Source organism: Pseudophryne corroboree, unplaced genomic scaffold, assembly GCF_028390025.1.
Source record: "Pseudophryne corroboree isolate aPseCor3 unplaced genomic scaffold, aPseCor3.hap2 scaffold_1207, whole genome shotgun sequence".
NCBI lineage: Eukaryota > Metazoa > Chordata > Amphibia > Anura > Myobatrachidae > Pseudophryne > Pseudophryne corroboree.
The window spans coordinates 53,569-71,030 of NW_026967832.1; the positions used below are offsets into that span (position 1 = coordinate 53,569).

General features: G+C 41.9%; 14 non-coding genes and 1 pseudogene across 14 annotated transcripts; 8 read left to right on the plus strand and 7 right to left on the minus strand.

Moving 5' to 3' along the window:
* Window positions 1-340: 340 nt before the first annotated feature.
* On the plus strand, window positions 341-504 carry LOC134991174 (U1 spliceosomal RNA). The gene has a single exon (XR_010195593.1). It is a non-coding gene; the product is annotated as a U1 spliceosomal RNA (small nuclear RNA).
* Window positions 505-656: 152 nt separating this feature from the next.
* LOC134991183 (U1 spliceosomal RNA) lies at window positions 657-819 on the plus strand. The gene has a single exon (XR_010195602.1). It is a non-coding gene; the product is annotated as a U1 spliceosomal RNA (small nuclear RNA).
* A 673-nt stretch (window positions 820-1,492) lies between these two features.
* Window positions 1,493-1,656, plus strand: LOC134991166 (U1 spliceosomal RNA). The gene has a single exon (XR_010195586.1). It is a non-coding gene; the product is annotated as a U1 spliceosomal RNA (small nuclear RNA).
* A 152-nt stretch (window positions 1,657-1,808) lies between these two features.
* On the plus strand, window positions 1,809-1,971 carry LOC134991188 (U1 spliceosomal RNA). The gene has a single exon (XR_010195606.1). It is a non-coding gene; the product is annotated as a U1 spliceosomal RNA (small nuclear RNA).
* A 671-nt stretch (window positions 1,972-2,642) lies between these two features.
* Window positions 2,643-2,806, plus strand: LOC134991175 (U1 spliceosomal RNA). Its single transcript, XR_010195594.1, has one exon. It is a non-coding gene; the product is annotated as a U1 spliceosomal RNA (small nuclear RNA).
* Window positions 2,807-2,958: 152 nt separating this feature from the next.
* Window positions 2,959-3,121, plus strand: LOC134991190 (U1 spliceosomal RNA). Its single transcript, XR_010195608.1, has one exon. It is a non-coding gene; the product is annotated as a U1 spliceosomal RNA (small nuclear RNA).
* A 670-nt stretch (window positions 3,122-3,791) lies between these two features.
* Window positions 3,792-3,955, plus strand: LOC134991170 (U1 spliceosomal RNA). Its single transcript, XR_010195589.1, has one exon. It is a non-coding gene; the product is annotated as a U1 spliceosomal RNA (small nuclear RNA).
* A 152-nt stretch (window positions 3,956-4,107) lies between these two features.
* LOC134991186 (U1 spliceosomal RNA) lies at window positions 4,108-4,266 on the plus strand. Its single transcript, XR_010195604.1, has one exon. It is a non-coding gene; the product is annotated as a U1 spliceosomal RNA (small nuclear RNA).
* Window positions 4,267-13,567: 9,301 nt separating this feature from the next.
* LOC134991192 (U1 spliceosomal RNA) lies at window positions 13,568-13,730 on the minus strand. Its single transcript, XR_010195610.1, has one exon. It is a non-coding gene; the product is annotated as a U1 spliceosomal RNA (small nuclear RNA).
* A 152-nt stretch (window positions 13,731-13,882) lies between these two features.
* On the minus strand, window positions 13,883-14,046 carry LOC134991164 (U1 spliceosomal RNA). Its single transcript, XR_010195584.1, has one exon. It is a non-coding gene; the product is annotated as a U1 spliceosomal RNA (small nuclear RNA).
* A 671-nt stretch (window positions 14,047-14,717) lies between these two features.
* LOC134991181 (U1 spliceosomal RNA) lies at window positions 14,718-14,880 on the minus strand. The gene has a single exon (XR_010195600.1). It is a non-coding gene; the product is annotated as a U1 spliceosomal RNA (small nuclear RNA).
* A 152-nt stretch (window positions 14,881-15,032) lies between these two features.
* Window positions 15,033-15,196, minus strand: LOC134991177 (U1 spliceosomal RNA). Its single transcript, XR_010195596.1, has one exon. It is a non-coding gene; the product is annotated as a U1 spliceosomal RNA (small nuclear RNA).
* A 670-nt stretch (window positions 15,197-15,866) lies between these two features.
* LOC134991179 (U1 spliceosomal RNA) lies at window positions 15,867-16,029 on the minus strand. The gene has a single exon (XR_010195598.1). It is a non-coding gene; the product is annotated as a U1 spliceosomal RNA (small nuclear RNA).
* Window positions 16,030-16,181: 152 nt separating this feature from the next.
* LOC134991172 (U1 spliceosomal RNA) lies at window positions 16,182-16,345 on the minus strand. The gene has a single exon (XR_010195591.1). It is a non-coding gene; the product is annotated as a U1 spliceosomal RNA (small nuclear RNA).
* Window positions 16,346-17,037: 692 nt separating this feature from the next.
* On the minus strand, window positions 17,038-17,180 carry LOC134991195 (U1 spliceosomal RNA; annotated as a pseudogene).
* Window positions 17,181-17,462: the final 282 nt, after the last annotated feature.

Here is a 17,462-nt window from a genome sequence, read left to right on the forward strand (position 1 = left end):
AAAAGGCCGCCATGCCCTGCACGCCCCTTTTCTCTTTTCATATGCAGATGAGGGTTGAAGCCAACTTTGACCCACTGCTTGGATGACATCACCATATGCAAATCCATCTGCTGCAGGCCTTCCCCCAGGAATGCTTGTACTAGTTGTTGCATTTGGTTTGTTGTTTGGGGGTGCTTCAGTATTAGGCAGCCTTCTGCCCTCCCATGTTCATCTGAAAATATGTGTTCTCCCTGCAGTTGTTGTCCCCAGATGAGAGTTCCCTTGTGCTGCCTCAGTTGAATCTCCTTTACTTGAAAGAGATGTGCCTGAGCAGCGGCCCTCCCCAGCCCTATCCCAAATCATACTTATTTTGCATAGGAGATACCATGGTCATGAAGATTGTTCTCCCAGGGTGAGGTTCATTCATTGCATTCTGGGTATGCTGACCCCTGTGATTTCCCCAAATGTGGGAAACTCGACTGCATTATTTGTGGTAGAGGGGGACTATGTTTGTGCTTTCCTCTGGTCAGCTCTGGTAAAAGTCAGATTTATTTGTCTCAGATCTTCCTCTAGCCTTGTTCCTCTTTCAAGAGTTCCCTTGTGCTGCCTCAGTTGGATCTCCTTCACTTGACAGGGGGGTGCCCGAGCAGCGACCCTCCCCAGCTCTAGCCCAACTCCTACTTACCTGCCAGGTGAGATACTATGATCATGAAGGTGCTTCTCCCAGGGCAAGGCTCACCCATTGCACTCTGGGTGTGCTGCTCCTGCAATTTCCCCAAATGTGGGACACTTGACTGCATAATTTGTGTTTCCCCTGGTCGGCTCTCGTATAATTCAGATCTCTTTGTCTCAGGTCTCTCTCCAGCCTAGTTTGCTGTCTGTTTCCACTTCTCTTTTCTTGAGCCGCTCCCTTCTATGCCCTTGCGCACTATCCTGACTTCTCCCGTCTGCTTACTTTGTGCCTTCCAATGCACAATGCAAACTACAGGTAGTGCTGCAGGGCCCACACCCTTTTACTTGCCTTACAGAGCAGCTCTGGAGCTGTTACAGTGCCCAGCTGCTGTAAGAAATCAGCTTGAATGCTTCAGGGGCTGGGGCATAGCCAACATGAGCCCCACACCGAAGGAGGGTGGAGGTGTTTAATGCGAACTAGGGGTCATCCAAGCGCCGCAAAAGGCCGCCATGCCCTGCACGCCCCTTTTCTCTTTTTTGATATGCAGACGAGGGTTGAAGCCAACTTTGACCCACTGCTTGGATGGCATTACCATATGCAAATCAATCTGCTGCAGGCCTTCCCCCAGGAATGCTTGCACTAGTTGTTGCATTTGGTTTGTTGTTTGGGGGTGCTTCAGTATTAGGCAGCCTTCTGCCCTCCCATGTTCATCTGAAAATATGTGTTCTCCCTGCAGTTGTTGTCCCCAGATGAGAGTTCCCTTGTGCTGCCTCAGTTGAATCTCCTTTACTTGACAGAGATGTGCCTGAGCAGCGGCCCTCCCCAGCCCTATCCCAAATCATACTTATTTTGCATAGGAGATACCATGGTCATGAAGATTGTTCTCCCAGGGTGAGGTTCATTCATTGCATTCTGGGTATGCTGACCCCTGTGATTTCCCCAAATGTGGGAAACTCGACTGCATTATTTGTGGTAGTGGGGGACTGTGTTTGTGCTTTCTTCTGGTCAACTCTGGTAAAAGTCAGATTTCTTTGTCTCAGATCTTCCTCTAGCCTTGTTCTTCTTTCGAGAGTTCCCTTGTGCTGCCTCAGTTGGATCTCCTTCACTTGACAGGGGGGTGCACGAGCAGCGACCCTCCCCAGCTCTAGCCCAACTCCTATTTACCTGCCAGGTGAGATACTATGATCAGGAAGGTGCTTCTCCCAGGGCAAGGCTCACCCATTGCACTTTGGGTGTGCTGCTCCTGCGATTTCCCCAAATGTGGGACACTTGACTGCATAATTTGTGTTTCCTCTGGTCGGCTCTCATATAATTCAGATCTCTTTGTCTCAGGTCTTTCTCCAGCCTAGTTTGCTGTCTGTTTCCACTTCTCTTTTCTTGAGCCGCTCCCTTCTATGCCCTTGCGCACTATCCTGACCTCTCCCGTCTGCTTACTTTGTGCCTTCCAACGCACAATGCATACTACAGGTAGTGCTGCAGGGCCCACACCCTTTTACATGCTTTACAGAGCAGCTCTGGAGCTGTTACAGTGCCCAGCTGCTGCAAGAAATCATCTTGAATGCTTCAGGGGCTGGGGCATAGCCAACATGAGCCCCACACCGAAGGATGGTGGAGATGTTTAATGCGAATTAGGGGTCATCCAAGCGCCACAAAAGGACGCCATGCCCTGCACATCCCTTTTTTCTTTTCATATGCAGACGAGGGTTGAAGCCAACTTTGACCAACTGCTTGGATGACATCACCATATGCAAATCCATCTGCTGCAGGCCTTCCCCCAGGAATGTTTGCACTAGTTGTTGCATTTGGTTTGTTGTTTGGGGGTGCTTCAGTATTAGGCAGCCTTCTGCCCTCCCATGTTCATCTGAAAATATGTGTTCTCCCTGCAGTTGTTGTCCCCAGATGAGAGTTCCCTTGTGCTGCCTCAGTTGAATCTCCTTTACTTGACAGAGATGTGCCTGAGCAGCGGCCCTCCCCAGCCCTATCCCAAATCATACTTATTTTGCATAGGAGATACCATGGTCATGAAGATTGTTCTCCCAGGGTGAGGTTCATTCATTGCATTCTGGGTATGCTGACCCCTGTGATTTCACCAAATGTGGGAAACTCAACTGCATTATTTGTGGTAGTGGGGGACTGTGTTTGTGCTTTCTTCTGGTCAACTCTGGTAAAAATCAGATTTCTTTGTCTCAGATCTTCCTCTAGCCTTGTTCCTCTTTCGAGAGTTCCCTTGTGCTGCCTCAGTTGGATCTCCTTCACTTGACAGGGGGGTACCCGAGCAGCGACCCTTCGCAGCTCTAGCCCAACTCCTACTTACCTGCCAGGTGAGATACTATGATCATGTAGGTGCTTCTCCCAGGGCAAGGCTCACCCATTGCACTCTGGGTGTGCTGCCCCTGTGATTTCCCCAAATGTGGGAAACTTGACTGCATAATTTGTGTTTCCCCTGGTCGGCTCTCGTATAATTCAGATCTCTTTGTCTCAGGTCTCTCTCCAGCCTAGTTTGCTGTCTGTTTCCACTTCTCTTTTCTTGAGCCGCTCCCTTCTATGCCCTTGCGCACTATCCTGACATCTCCCGTCTGCTTACTTGTGCCTTCCAACGCACAATGCATACTACAGGTAGTGCTGCAGGGCCCACACCCTTTTACATGCCTTACAGAACAGCTCTGGAGCTGTTACAGTGCCCAGCTGCTGCAAGAAATCATCTTGAATGCTTCAGGGGCTGGGGCATAGCCAACATGAGACCCACACCGAAGGAGGGTGGAGATGTTTAATGTGAATTAGGGGTCATCCAAGCGCCACAAAAGGACGCCATGCCCTGCACATCCCTTTTTTCTTTTCATATGCAGACGAGGGTTGAAGCCAACTTTGACCCACTGCTTGGATGACATCACCATATGCAAATCCATCTGCTGTAGGCCTTCCCCCAGGAATGCTTGTACTAGTTGTTGCATTTGGTTTGTTGTTTGGGGGTGCTTCAGTATTAGGCAGCCTTCTGCCCTCCCATGTTCATCTGAAAATATGTGTTCTCCCAGCAGTTGTTGCCCCCAGATGAGAGTTCCCTTGTGCTGCCTCAGTTGAATCTCCTTTACTTGACAGAGATGTGCCTGAGCAGCGGCCCTCCCCAGCTCTATCCCAAATCATACTTATTTTGCATAGGAGATACCATGGTCATGAAGATTGTTCTCCCAGGGTGAGGTTCATTCATTGCATTCTGGGTATGCTGACTCCTATGATTTCCCCAAATGTGGGAAACTCGACTGCATTATTTGTGGTAGTGGGGGACTGTGTTTGTGCTTTCCTCTGGTCAGCTCTGGTAAAAGTCAGATTTATTTGTCTCAGATCTTCCTCTAGCCTTGTTCTTCTTTCGAGAGTTCCCTTGTGCTGCCTCAGTTGGATCTCCTTCACTTGACAGGGGGGTGCCCGAGCATCGACCCTCCCCAGCTCAAGCCCAACTCCTACTTACCTGCCAGGTGAGATACTATGATCATGAAGGTGCTTCTCCCAGGGCAAGGCTCACCCATTGCACTCTGGGTGTGCTGCTCCTGCGATTTCCCCAAATGTGGGAAACTTGACTGCATAATTTGTTTTCTTTCAAAAATCCACTTAATTTTCTTTACCCTATTATTAAAATGGTAATTGACAAAAACAAACTACATTGTCACCAGAAGAGCAATACAAAATGTACAAGTGATATATTAAAATCATCTTTCCAGCTTGAATTTCAATGATGCATTGGGGCAACGATTTTGTGAGAAACATCTTCACCCTTAAATAAAGATTTACTTAATTCCTTACCTGTGTGCTAATTAGATATCACCTTGTTTTCACATTAAACAGACTTCCACATGAGAAAGCAGCAAGGATGCAGTGGCGTTAATGTTTCCTGGTGTCAACCTGTATTATTTCAGTAGACATTGAAATGAGGATGCATCTTGCTGCCTTTCCAATGAAGCAAGTTTAATTTAGTAATAGGTGAAAAACCATCCCTACAAAGGTGTTAATCAGAGACTTGGCTTTGTGGACACTTTTCAGAGAACAAATTTGTTAGCATAAAAATAAACCAGAAAATGAAGAGCTGTTTAATCACTCAATTGGATTTTTTTGCCAGCATATTTTTTTTCTCTGCAACCCACTGCTAAATTGTGCTTCCTAGCTGTTTTTTATAAAATCACTGAATCAAATCTAACTCTGATAACATCAGAGAAGGCCAGGTACCCTACACAATAAGAGGGGGTTTGAAATTTTGACTTGTCTACTTAAAGATTACCAAAATCTGAACACAAGGTCAATTACATCCCTGGGTGGGATTGAACCACCAACCTTTTGGTTAATAGCCTTACACACTAACCAATTGCACCACAGAGACACTTTGCAAAAGTACATACTGACAAAATCTAATAAGCATTCATCTAGAACGTTTCCTAGAAAAACTTTAAAAAGTCAATAATCTGGAGAGTTTTTGTAAGATGTTTCTTCCATCAACCAATGAAGAAACACATTGGTACTTTCCCATGATGAGTGAGTGCTTCAGGATCTTTTGCACTTACATGTGCAGCAGAGTACTGCAATGGAAGCATGCTGGGCCCATAACCCAGAGGTAGGCAGATTGAAACTATCCTTTGCTATATGCATTTTTTTTGTTAATTAAAGTAATCCAAAACTGGGATTGATATTTTGGCTCTTTTATTTTTACTTAAAGTACAATAACTTTTACCATTTTAATTTGTTTTGATAGTATATTGACAGTATTGTTTTCTTTCAAAAATCCACTTAATTTTCTTTACCCTATTATTAAAATGGTAATTGACAAAAACAAACTACATTGTCACCAGAAGAGCAATACAAAATGTACAAGTGATATATTAAAATCATCTTTCCAGCTTGAATTTCAATGATGCATTGGGGCAACGATTTTGTGAGAAACATCTTCACCCTTAAATAAAGATTTTCTTAATTCCTTACCTGTGTGCTAATTAGATATCACCTTGTTTTCACATTAAACAGACTTCCACATGAGAAAGCAGCAAGGATGCAGTGGCGTTAATGTTTCCTGGTGTCAACCTGTATTATTTCAGTAGACATTGAAATGAGGATGCATCTTGCTGCCTTTCCAATGAAGCAAGTTTAATTTAGTAATAGGTGAAAAACCATCCCTACAAAGGTGTTAATCAGAGACTTGGCTTTGTGGACACTTTTCAGAGAACAAATTTGTTAGCATAAAAATAAACCAGAAAATGAAGAGCTGTTTAATCACTCAATTGGATTTTTTTGCCAGCATATTTTTTTTTTCTCTGCAACCCACTGCTAAATTGTGCTTCCTAGCTGTTTTTTTTATAAAATCACTGAATCAAATCTAACTCTGATAACATCAGAGAAGGCCAGGTACCCTACACAATAAGAGGGGGTTTGAAATTTTGACTTGTCTACTTAAAGATCACCAAAATCTGAACACAAGGTCAATTACGTCCCTGGGTGGGATTGAACCACCAACCTTTTGGTTAATAGCCTTACACACTAACCAATTGCGCCACAGAGACACTTTGCCAAAGTACATACTGACAAAATCTAATAAGCATTCATCTAGAACGTTTCCTAGAAAAACTTTAAAAAGTCAATAATCTGGAGAGTTTTTGTAAGATGTTTCTTCCATCAACCAATGAAGAAACACATTGGTACTTTCCCATGATGAGTGAGTGCTTCAGGATCTTTTGCACTTACATGTGCAGCAGAGTACTGCAATGGAAGCATGCTGGGCCCATAACCCAGAGGTAGGCAGATTGAAACTATCCTTTGCTATATGCATTTTTTTTGTTAATTAAAGTAATCCAAAACTGGGATTGATATTTTGGCTCTTTTATTTTTACTTAAAGTACAATAACTTTTACCATTTTAATTTGTTTTGACAGTATATTGACAGTATTGTTTTCTTTCAAAAATCCACTTAATTTTCTTTACCCTATTATTAAAATGGTAATTGACAAAAACAAACTACATTGTCACCAGAAGAGCAATACAAAATGTACAAGTGATATATTAAAATCATCTTTCCAGCTTGAATTTCAATGATGCATTAGGGCAACGATTTTGTGAGAAACATCTTCACCCTTAAATAAAGATTTTCTTAATTCCTTACCTGTGTGATAATTAGATATCACCTTGTTTTCACATTAAACAGACTTCCACATGAGAAAGCAGCAAGGATGCAGTGGCGTTAATGTTTCCTGGTGTCAACTTGTATTATTTCAGTAGACATTGAAATGAGGATGCATCTTGCTGCCTTTCCAATGAAGCAAGTTTAATTTAGTAATAGGTGAAAAACCATCCTTACAAAGGTGTTAATCAGAGACTTGGCTTTGTGGACACTTTTCAGAGAACAAATTTGTTAGCATAAAAATAAAGCCAGAAAATGAAGACCTGTTTAATCACTCAATTGGATTTTTCTGCCAGCATATTTTTTTTTCTCTGCAAACCACTGCTAAATTGTGCTTCCTAGCTGTTTTTATAAAATCAATGAATCAAATCTAACTCTGATTACATCAGAGAAGGCCAGGTACCCTACACAATAAGATGGGGTTTGAAATTTTGACTTGTCTACTTAAATATCACCAAAATCTGATCACAAGGTCAATTACGTCCCTGGGTGGGATTGAACCACCAACCTTTTGGTTAATAGCCTTATACACTAACCAATTGCGCCACAGAGACACTTTGCAAAAGTACGTACTGACAAAGGCTAATAAGCATTCATCTAGAACGTTTCCTAGAAAAACTTTAAAAAGTCAATAATCTGGAGAGTTTTTGTAAGATGTTTCTTACATCAACCAATGAAGAAACACATTGGTACTTTCCCATGATGAGTGAGTGCTTCAGGATCTCTTGCACTTACATGTGCAGCAGAGTACTGCAATGGAAGCATGCTGGGCCCATAACCCAGAGGTAGGCAGATTGAAACTATCCTTTGCTATATGCATTTTTTTTGTTAATTAAAGTAATCCAAAACTGGGATTGATATTTTGGCTCTTTTATTTTTACTTAAAGTACAATAACTTTTACCATTTTAATTTGTTTTGATAGTATATTGACAGTATTGTTTTCTTTCAAAAATCCACTTAATTTTCTTTACCCTATTATTAAAAAAAATGGTAATTGACAAAAACAAACTACATTGTCACCAGAAGAGCAATACAAAATGTACAAGTGATATATTAAAATCATCTTTCCAGCTTGAATTTCAATGATGCATTGGGGCAACGATTTTGTGAGAAACATCTTCACCCTTAAATAAAGATTTTCTTAATTCCTTACCTGTGTGCTAATTAGATATCACCTTGTTTTCACATTAAACAGACTTCCACATGAGAAAGCAGCAAGGATGCAGTGGCGTTAATGTTTCCTGGTGTCAACCTGTATTATTTCAGTAGACATTGAAATGAGGATGCATCTTGCTGCCTTTCCAATGAAGCAAGTTTAATTTAGTAATAGGTGAAAAACCATCCCTACAAAGGTGTTAATCAGAGACTTGGCTTTGTGGACACTTTTCAGAGAACAAATTTGTTAGCATAAAAATAAAGCCAGAAAATGAAGAGCTGTTTAATCACTCAATTGTATTTTTTTGCCAGCATATTTTTTTTATCTGCAACCCACTGCTAAATTGTGCTTCCTAGCTGTTTTTAATAAAATCACTGAATCAAATCTAACTCTGATTACATCAGAGAAGGCCAGGTACCCTACACAATAAGAGGGGGTTTGAAATTTTGACTTGTCTACTTAAATATCACCAAAATCTGATCACAAGGTCAATTACATTCCTGGGTGGGATTGAACCACCAACCTTTTGTTAATAGCCTTACACACTAACCAATTGCGCCACAGAGACACTTTGCAAAAGTACATACTGACAAAGGCTAATAAGCATTCATCTAGAACGTTTCCTAGAAAAACTTTAAAAAGTCAATAATCTGGAGAGTTTTTGTAAGATGTTTCTTCCATCAACCAACGAAGAAACACATTGGTACTTTCCCATGATGAGTGAGTGCTTCAGGATCTCTTGCACTTACATGTGCAGCAGAGTACTGCAATGGAAGCATGCTGGGCCCATAACCCAGAGGTAGGCAGATTGAAATTATCCTTTGCTATATGCATTTTTTTTTGTTAATTAAAGTAATCCAAAACTGGGATTGATATTTTTGCTCTTTTATTTTTACTTAAAGTACAATAACTTTTACCATTTTAATTTGTTTTAATAGTATATTGACAGTATTGTTTTCTTTCAAAAATCCACTTCATTTTCTTTACCCTATTATTAAAATGGTAATTGACAAAAACAAACTACATTGTCACCAGAAGAGCAATACAAAATGTACAAGTGATATATTAAAATCATCTTTCCAGCTTGAATTTCAATGATGCATTGGGGCAACGATTTTGTGAGAAACATCTTCACCCTTAAATAAAGATTTTCTTAATTCCTTACCTGTGTGCTAATTAGATATCACCTTGTTTTCACATTAAACAGACTTCCACATGAGAAAGCAGCAAGGATGCAGTGGCGTTAATGTTTCCTGGTGTCAACCTGTATTATTTCAGTAGACATTGAAATGAGGATGCATCTTGCTGCCTTTCCAATGAAGCAAGTTTAATTTAGTAATAGGTGAAAAACCATCCCTACAAAGGTGTTAATCAGAGACTTGGCTTTGTGGACACTTTTCAGAGAACAAATTTGTTAGCATAAAAATAAACCAGAAAATGAAGAGCTGTTTAATCACTCAATTGGATTTTTTTGCCAGCATATTTTTTTTCTCTGCAACCCACTGCTAAATTGTGCTTCCTAGCTGTTTTTTATAAAACCACTGAATCAAATCTAACTCTGATAACATCAGAGAAGGCCAGGTACCCTACACAATAGATGGGGTTTGAAATTTTGACTTGTCTACTTAAATATCACCAAAATCTGATCACAAGGTCAATTACGTCGCTGGGTGGGATTGAACCACCAACCTTTTGGTTAATAGCCTTACACACTAACCAATTGCGCCACAGAGACACTTTGCAAAAGTACATACTGACAAAGGCTAATAAGCATTCATCTAGAACGTTTCCTAGAAAAACTTTAAAAAGTCAATAATCTGGAGAGTTTTTGTAAGATGTTTCTTCCATCAACCAATGAAGAAACACATTGGTACTTTCCCATGATGAGTGAGTGCTTCAGGATCTCTTGCACTTACATGTGCAGCAGAGTACTGCAATGGAAGCATGCTGGGCCCATAACCCAGAGGTAGGCAGATTGAAACTATCCTTTGCTATATGCATTTTTTTTGTTAATTAAAGTAATCCAAAACTGGGATTGATATTTTGGATCTTTTATTTTTACTTAAAGTACAATAACTTTTACCATTTTAATTTGTTTTGATAGTATATTGACAGTATTGTTTTCTTTCAAAAATCCACTTAATTTTCTTTACCCTATTATTAAAATGGTAATTGACAAAAACAAACTACATTGTCACCAGAAGAGCAATACAAAATGTACAAGTGATATATTAAAATCATCTTTCCAGCTTGAATTTCAATGATGCATTGGGGCAACGATTTTGTGAGAAACATCTTCACCCTTAAATAAAGATTTTCTTAATTCCTTACCTGTGTGCTAATTAGATATCACCTTGTTTTCACATTAAACAGACTTCCACATGAGAAAGCAGCAAGGATGCAGTGGCGTTAATGTTTCCTGGTGTCAACCTGTATTATTTCAGTAGACATTGAAATGAGGATGCATCTTGCTGCCTTTCCAATGAAGCAAGTTTAATTTAGTAATAGGTGAAAAACCATCCCTACAAAGGTGTTAATCAGAGACTTGGCTTTGTGGACACTTTTCAGAGAACAAATTTGTTAGCATAAAAATAAAGCCAGAAATGAAGAGCTGTTTAATCACTCAATTGGATTTTTTTGCCAGCATATTTCTTTTTCTCTGCAACCCACTGCTAAATTGTGCTTCCTAGCTGTTTTTATAAAATCACTGAATCAAATCTAACTCTGATTACATCAGAGAAGGCTAGGTACCCTACACAATAAGAGGGGGTTTGAAATTTTGACTTGTCTACTTAAATATCACCAAAATCTGATCACAAGGTCAATTACGTCCCTGGGTAGAATTTAACCACCAACCTTTTGGTTAATAGCCGTACACACTAACCAATTGCGCCACAGAGACACTTTGCAAAAAGTACATACTGACAAAGGCTAATAAGCATTCATCTAGAACGTTTCCTAGAAAAACTTTAAAACGTCAATAATCTGGAGAGTTTTTGTAAGATGTTTCTTCCATCAACCAACAAAGAAACACATTGGTACTTTCCCATGATGAGTGAGTGCTTCAGGATCTCTTGCACTTACATGTGCAGCAGAGTACTCCAATGGAAGCATGCTGGGCCCATAACCCAGAGGTAGGCAGATTGAAACTATCCTTTGTTATATGCATTTTTTTTGTTAATTAAAGTAATCCAAAACTGGGATGGATATTTTTGCTCTTTTATTTTTACTTAAAGTACAATAACTTTTACCATTTTAATTTGTTTTAATAGTATATTGACAGTATTGTTTTCTTTCAAAAATCCACTTAATTTTCTTTACCCTATTATTAAAATGGTAATTGACAAAAACAAACTACATTGTCACCAGAAGAGCAATACAAAATGTACAAGTGATATATTAAAATCATCTTTCCAGGTTGAATTTCAATGATGCATTGGGGCAACGATTTTGTGAGAAACATCTTCACCCTTAAAAAAAGATTTTCTTAATTCCTTACCTGTGTGCTAATTAGATATCACCTTGTTTTCACATTAAACAGACTTCCACATGAGAAAGCAGCAAGGATGCAGTGGCGTTAATGTTTCCTGGTGTCAACCTGTATTATTTCAGTAGACATTGAAATGAGGATGCATCTTGCTGCCTTTCCAATGAAGCAAGTTTAATTTAGTAATAGGTGAAAAACCATCCTTACAAAGGTGTTAATCAGAGACTTGGCTTTGTGGACACTTTTCAGAGAACAAATTTGTTAGCATAAAAATAAAGCCAGAAAATGAAGAGCTGTTTATTCACTCAATTGGATTTTTCTGCCAGCATATTTTTTTTCTCTGCAACCTACTGCTAAATTGTGCTTCCTAGCTGTTTTTATAAAATCACTGAATCAAATCTAACTCTGATTACATCAGGGAAGGCCAGGTACCCACACCATAACAGGGGGTTTGAAATTTTGACTTGTCTACTTAAATATCACCAAAATCTGATCACAAGGTCAATTACATCCCTGGATGGGATTGAACCACCAACCTTTTGGTTAATAGCCGAACACACTAACCGATTGCGCCACAGAGACACTTTGCAAAAAGTACATACTGACAAAGGCTAATAAGCATTCATCTAGAACGTTTCCTAGAAAAACTTTAAAAAGTCAATAATCTGGAGAGTTTTTGTAAGATGTTTCTTCCATCAACCAACGAAGAAACACATTGGTACTTTCCCACGATGAGTGAGTGCTTCAGGATCTCTTGCACTTACATGTGCAGCAGAGTACTGCAATGGAAGCATGCTGGGCCGATAACCCAGAGGTAGGCAGATTGAAACTATCCTCTGCTATATGCATTTTTTTTTAATTAAAGTAATCCAATATTGGGATTGATATTTTGGCTCTTTTATTTTTACTTAAAGTACAATAACTTTTACCATTTTAATTTGTTTAATAGTATATTGACAGTATTGTTTTCTTTCAAAAATCCACTTAATTTTCTTTACCCTATTATTAAAATGGTAATTGACAAAAACAAACTACATTGTCACCAGAAGAGCAATACAAAATGTACAAGTGATATATTAAAATCATCTTTCCAGCTTGAATTTCAATGATGCATTGGGGCAACGATTTTGTGAGAAACATCTTCACCCTTAAATAAAGATTTTCTTAATTCCTTACCTGTGTGCTAATTAGATATCACCTTGTTTTCACATTAAACAGACTTCCACATGAGAAAGCAGCAAGGATGCAGTGGCGTTAATGTTTCCTGGTGTCAACCTGTATTATTTCAGTAGATATTGAAATGACGATGCATCTTGCTGCCTTTCCAATGAAGCAAGTTTAATTTAGTAATAGGTGAAAAACCATCCCTACAAAGGTGTTAATCAGAGACTTGGCTTTGTGGACACTTTTCAGAGAAAAAATTTGTTAGCACAAAAATAAAGCAAGAAAATGAAGAGCTGTTTAATCACTCAATTGGATTTTTTTGCCAGCATATTTCTTTTTCTCTGCAACCCACTGCTAAATTGTGCTTCCTAGCTGTTTTTTTTATAAAATCACTTAATCAAATCTAACTCTGATTACATCAGAGAAGGCCAGGTACCCTACACCACAAGAGGGGGTTTGAAATTTTGACTTGTCTACTTAAAGATCACCAAAATCTGATAACAAGGTAAATTACGTCCCTGGGTGGGATTGAACCACCAACCTTTTGGATAATAACCGAACACGCTAACTGATTGCGCCACAGAGACACTTTGCAAACGTACATTCTGACAAACGCTAATAAGCATTCATCTAGAACGTTTCCTAGAAAAACTTTAAAAAGTCAATAATCTGGAGAGTTTTTGTAAGATGTTTCTTCCATCAATCAACGAAGAACATTCAAGCTGATTTCTTGCAGCAGCTGGGCACTGTAACAGCTCCAGAGCTGCTCTGTAAGGGAACTAAAAGGGTGTGGGCCCTGCAGCACTACCTGTAGTTCGCATTGTGCGTTGGAAGGCACAAAGTAAGCAGACGGGAGAAGTCAGGATAGTGCGCAAGGGCATAGAAGGGAGCGGCTCAAGAAAAGAGAAGTGGAAACAGACAGCAAACTAGGCTGGAGAGAGACCTGAGACAAAGAGATCTGAATTATACGAGAGCCGACCAGGGGAAACACAAATTATGCAGTCGAGTTTCCCACATTTGGGGAAATAGCTGGAGCAGCACACACAGAGTGCAATGGGTGAGCCTTGCCCTGGGAGAAGCACCTTCATGATCATAGTATCTCACCTGGCAGGTAAGTAGGAGTTGGGCAAGAGCTGAGGAGGGTCGCTGCTCGGGCACCCCCCTGTCAAGTGAAGGAGATCCAACTGAGGCAGCACAAGAGAACTCTCGAAAGAAGAACAAGGCTAGAGGAAGATCTGAGACACAGAAATCTGGCTTTTACCAGAGCTGACCAGAGGAAAGCACAAACACAGTCCCCCACTACCACAAATTATGCAGTCGAGTTTCCCACATTTGGGGAAATCACAGGGGTCAGCATACCCAGAATGCAATGAATGAACCTCACCCTGGGAGAACAATCTTCATGACCATGGTATCTCCTATGCAAAATAAGTATGATTTGGGATAGGGCTGGGGAGGGCCGCTGCTCAGGCACATCTCTGTCAAGTAAAGGAGATTCAACTGAGGCAGCACAAGGGAACTCTCATCTGGGGACAACAACTGCAGGGAGAACACATATTTTCAGATGAACATGGGAGGGCAGAAGGCTGCCTAATACTGAAGCACCCCCAAACAACAAACCAAATGCAACAACTAGTACAAGCATTCCTGGGGGAAGGCCTGCAGCAGATGGATTTGCATATGGTGATGTCATCCAAGCAGTGGGTCAAAGTTGGCTTCAACCCTCGTCTGCATATGAAAAGAGAAAAGGGGCGTGCAGGGCATGGCGGCCTTTTGCGGCGCTTGGATGACCCCTAGTTCGCATTAAACACCTCCACCCTACTTCGGTGTGGGGCTCATGTTGGCTATGCCCCAGCCCCTGAAGCATTCAAGCTGATTACTTGCAGCAGCTGGGCACTGTAATAGCTCCAGAGCTGCTCTGTAAGGCAAGTAAAAGGGTGTGGGCCCTGCAGCACTACCTGTAGTTCGCATTGTGCGTTGGAAGGCACAAAGTAAGCAGATGGGAGAAGTCAAGATAGTGCGCAAGGGCATAGAAGGGAGCGGCTCAAGAAAAGAGAAGTTGAAACAGACAGCAAACTAGGCTGGAGAGAGACCTGAGACAAAGAGATCTGAATTATACGAGAGCTGACCAGGGGAAACACAAATTATGCAGTCAAGTTTCCCACATTTGGGGAAATCGCAGGAGCAGCACACCCAGAGTGCAATGGGTGAGCCTTGCCCTGGGAGAAGCACCTTCATGATCATAATATCTCACCTGGCAGGTAAGTAGGAGTTGGGCTTGAGCTGGGGAGGGTCGATGCTCGGGCACCCCCCTGTCAATTGAAGGAGATCCAACTGAGGCAGCACAAGGGAACTCTCGAAAGAAGAACAAGGCTAGAGGAAGATCTGAGACAAATAAATCTGACTTTTACCAGAGCTGACCAGAGGAAAGCACAAACACAGTCCCCCACTACCACAAATAATGCAGTCAAGTTTCCCACATTTGGGGAAATCATAGGAGTCAGCATACCCAGAATGCAATGAATGAACCTCACCCTGGGAGAACAATCTTCATGACCATGGTATCTCCTATGCAAAATAAGTATGATTTGGGATAGAGCTGGGGAGGGCCGCTGCTCAGGCACATCTCTGTCAAGTAAAGGAGATTCAACTGAGGCAGCACAAGGGAACTCTCATCTGGGGACAACAACTGCTGGGAGAACACATATTTTCAGATGAACATGGGAGGGCAGAAGGCTGCCTAATACTGAAGCACCCCCAAACAACAAACCAAATGCAACAACTAGTACAAGCATTCCTGGGGGAAGGCCTACAGCAGATGGATTTGCATATGGTGATGTCATCCAAGCAGTGGGTCAAAGTTGGCTTCAACCCTCGTCTGCATATGAAAAGAAAAAAGGGATGTGCAGGGCATGGCGTCCTTTTGTGGCGCTTGGATGACCCCTAATTCACATTAAACATCTCCACCCTCCTTCGGTGTGGGTCTCATGTTGGCTATGCCCCAGCCCCTGAAGCATTCAAGATGATTTCTTGCAGCAGCTGGGCACTGTAACAGCTCCAGAGCTGTTCTGAAAAGCATGTAAAAGGGTGTGGGCCCTGCAGCACTACCTGTAGTATGCATTGTGCGTTGGAAGGCACAAGTAAGCAGACGGGAGAGGTCAGTATAGTGTGCAAGGGCATAGAAGGGAGCGGCTCAAGAAAAGAGAAGTGGAAACAGACAGCAAACTAGGCTGGAGAAAGACCTGAGACAAAGAGATCTGAATTATACGAGAGCCGACCAGAGGAAACACAAATTATGCAGTCAAGTTTCCCACATTTGGGGAAATCGCAGGAGCAGCACACCCAGAGTGCAATGGGTGAGCCTTGCCCTGGGAGAAGCACCTTCCTGATCATAGTATCTCACCTGGCAGGTAAGTAGGAGTTGGGCTAGAGCTGGGGAGGGTCGCTGCTCGGGCACCCCCCTGTCAAGTGAAGGAGATCCAACTGAGGCAGCACAAGGGAACTCTCGAAAGAAGAACAAGGCTAGAGGAAGATCTGAGACATAGAAATCTGATTTTTACCAGAGCTGAGCAGAGGAAAGCACAAACACAGTCCCCCACTACCACAAATAATGCAGTCGAGTTTCCCACATTTGGGGAAATCACAGGGGTCAGCATACCCAGAATGCAATGAATGAACCTCAACCTGGGAGAACAATCTTCATGACCATGGTATCTCCTATGCAAAATAAGTATGATTTGGGATAGGGCTGGGGAGGGCCGCTGCTCAGGCACATCTCTGTCAAGTAAAGGAGATTCAACTGAGGCAGCACAAGGGAACTCTCATCTGGGGACAACAACTGCAGGGAGAACACATATTTTCAGATGAACATGGGAGGGCAGAAGGCTGCCTAATACTGAAGCACCCCCAAACAACAAACCAAATGCAACAACTAGTGCAAGCATTCCTGGGGGAAGGCCTGCAGCAGATTGATTTGCATATGGTAATGCCATCCAAGCAGTGGGTCAAAGTTGGCTTCAACCCTCGTCTGCATATGAAAAGAGAAAAGGGGCATGCAGGGCATGGCGGCCTTTTGCGGCGCTTGGGTGACCCTTAGTTCGCATTAAACACCCCCACCCTCCTTCGGTGTGGGGCTCATGTTGGCAATGCCCCAGCCCCTGAAGCATTCAAGCTGATTTCTTGCAGCAGCTGGGCACTGTAACAGCTCCAGAGCTGCTCTGTGAGGCAAGTAAAAGGGTGTGGGCCCTGCAGCACTACCTGTAGTTTGCATTGTGTGTTGGAAGGCACAAAGTAAGCAGACGGGAGAAGTCAGGATAGTGCGCAAGGGCATAGAAGGGAGCGGCTCAAGAAAAGAGAAGTGGAAACAGACAGCAAACTAGGCTGGAGAGAGACCTGAGACAAAGAGATCTGAATTATACGAGAGCCGACCAGGGGGAAACACAAATTATGCAGTCAAGTTTCCCACATTTGGGGAAATCACAGGGGCAGCACACCCAGAGTGCAATGGGTGAGCCTTGCCCTGGGAGAAGCACCAACATGATCATAGTATCTCACCTGGCAGGTACCAACGGCGAAACTCCGTACAACAAACCTCTGCAGGATTTCTACCCTGTCTGAGAGCGCGCAACTGACTTTCAGCGGACGCCTCTCTATCAGGGTCATCATACAAGAGCCCTAAAGACTCAAAAAAAAGCGTCAATTGACAACAATGCCGGATCCTCTGCTCTTAAACCAAATGCCCAGGTCTGAGGATCCCCCTGGAGCAAAGAAATAATAAACCCGACTCGCTGAGATTCAGTACCCGAGGAAGTCGGTCTTAAACGAAAATAAAGTTTACAGGATTCTTTAAAA